Source organism: Schistocerca serialis, unplaced genomic scaffold (assembly GCF_023864345.2).
Source record: "Schistocerca serialis cubense isolate TAMUIC-IGC-003099 unplaced genomic scaffold, iqSchSeri2.2 HiC_scaffold_118, whole genome shotgun sequence".
NCBI classification, from domain to species: Eukaryota; Metazoa; Arthropoda; class Insecta; order Orthoptera; family Acrididae; genus Schistocerca; species Schistocerca serialis.
Window position 1 is genome coordinate 100001 of NW_026047381.1, and position 2500 is coordinate 102500.

At 59.3% G+C, this 2500-nt stretch overlaps 1 pseudogene; it reads right to left on the minus strand.

The window, feature by feature from the left end:
- LOC126434041 (large subunit ribosomal RNA) overlaps nucleotides 1–2500 on the minus strand; it is a 7749-nt pseudogene that overhangs the window by 3837 nt on the left and 1412 nt on the right.

A 2500-nucleotide genomic window follows, 5' to 3' on the forward strand; every position in this document is an offset into this window, starting at 1 on the left:
TCAAGAAGTCCGTTGATACAGCGTGCTCCGTTCTTCTTGAAAGCACGCTGAACCACCGCATACTCCCATCTCCTGCGTGCACGCTTCCGCTCTGGGGGCTGCTGGGTCCGCACACTCGCAGCTTGGTGGATGGCTGGCTCCCTGCTGCCTACTTCGTCAAGAGCAGACAGCAACATAGCCTGGATTGTTTCACGGCTAGTGGTGGGACCCAGAGCCACGAGATCATCAAGCGAGCGGAATCGGCGGTCTGATTGGGGGAGTTCTGCTACAAATGACCAGATGGCTAGGTCAACATCTTCCCCACAAGGTGGAGACTGTGGCAAAGAATGACTGACTGCAGGCTCGCTAGGAGGACCCCGAAGGCCGCGATCCATGCCAGCAAGCTCGGTGACAAACTTCGCCACCATGTCTTTGTAGGGCTGCGCTCTACGCTGACATTTAATTGACTCCAGCGTACGCTCGGGGAAGGCCTTTGCAAGCTCCTGGTTTAAAAATCTGCAACCCTGGGTGGCTAGAGTCGCTTCTGCATGGGCCAGACGCAGGAGCTCTTCCTGGGACCACCTGGCCTTCTTCCTCTCGGTCTTGATCTCAGCATTAGCAGCAGTCGGATGGGCGCGACGCCGATGGACACCAAGTCCGGTCTTGGTGGAGAAGGACCGCATACAGTCAGGGCAGATGGCGGGGAGCAGCGCTCGACCCGCACCGGTTGGCTGGTTGGCTGGCTCATCAGCTGGCACAGGCGCTCCAGCGGGAGGCCTGGTACCACGTTCGCTTCTATTAGTTGCACCAGCTGTAACAAAGGCAGGGGGGGAGGTAACCCCCAAGCCCGAAAAGCACCCTGCTCTGTCGGTCGGGATACTGGAAAGGTACACCTACGTGAAACCTTTCACAGCACCCTCACGACTCCCGCCACTTGAAGGCCAGAGCTAGGATTTCCCACCGAGAGGCTAATTGAACCATCATCCACCCGACATCACAAGGATGCTGAGGGGTGAATCGAGAGGGTCCATATATTACGCATCAGGTGGGCTTTGGGAGTCATAGTTACTCCCGCCGTTTACCCGCGCTTGCTTGAATTTCTTCACGTTGACAATCAGAGCACTGGGCAGAAATCACATTGCGTCAACACCCGCTAGGGCCATCGCAATGCTTTGTTTTAATTAGACAGTCGGATTCCCCCAGTCCGTGCCAGTTCTGAGTTGATCGTTGAATGGCGGCCGAAGAGAATCCGCGCACCCGCGCGCCCCCGGAGGAGCACGCTAAGGCGGACGCGGCCTCGCAGCAAGGAAGATCCGTGGGAGGCCAAGGCACGGGACCGAGCTCGGATCCTGCACGCAGGTTGAAGCACCGGGGCGCGAACGCCGCGCAGGCGCGCGCATCCTGCACCGCCGGCCAGCACGAGGCCGACCAACGGCGAGAGCAGACCACGCCCGCGCTAAACGCCCGCACTTACCGGCACCCCTACGGCACTCACCTCGCCCAGGCCCGGCACGTTAGCGCTGACCCACTTCCCGACCAAGCCCGACACGCCCCGATCCTCAGAGCCAATCCTTATCCCGAAGTTACGGATCCAATTTGCCGACTTCCCTTACCTACATTATTCTATCGACTAGAGGCTCTTCACCTTGGAGACCTGCTGCGGATATGGGTACGAACCGGCGCGACACCTCCACGTGGCCCTCTCCCGGATTTTCAAGGTCCGAGGGGAAGATCGGGACACCGCCGCAACTGCGGTGCTCTTCGCGTTCCAAACCCTATCTCCCTGCTAGAGGATTCCAGGGAACTCGAACGCTCATGCAGAAAAGAAAACTCTTCCCCGATCTCCCGACGGCGTCTCCGGGTCCTTTTGGGTTACCCCGACGAGCATCTCTAAAAGAGGGGCCCGACTTGTATCGGTTCCGCTGCCGGGTTCCGGAATAGGAACCGGATTCCCTTTCGCCCAACGGGGGCCAGCACAAAGCGCATCATGCTATGACGGCCCCCATCAACATCGGATTTCTCCTAGGGCTTAGGATCGACTGACTCGTGTGCAACGGCTGTTCACACGAAACCCTTCTCCGCGTCAGCCCTCCAGGGCCTCGCTGGAGTATTTGCTACTACCACCAAGATCTGCACCGACGGCGGCTCCAGGCAGGCTCACGCCCAGACCCTTCTGCGCCCACCGCCGCGACCCTCCTACTCGTCAGGGCTTCGCGGCCGGCCGCAAGGACCGGCCATGACTGCCAGACTGACGGCCGAGTATAGGCACGACGCTTCAGCGCCATCCATTTTCAGGGCTAGTTGCTTCGGCAGGTGAGTTGTTACACACTCCTTAGCGGATTCCGACTTCCATGGCCACCGTCCTGCTGTCTTAAGCAACCAACGCCTTTCATGGTTTCCCATGAGCGTCGATTCGGGCGCCTTAACTCGGCGTTTGGTTCATCCCACAGCGCCAGTTCTGCTTACCAAAAGTGGCCCACTTGGCACTCCGATCCGAGTCGTTTGCTCGCGGCTTCAGCAT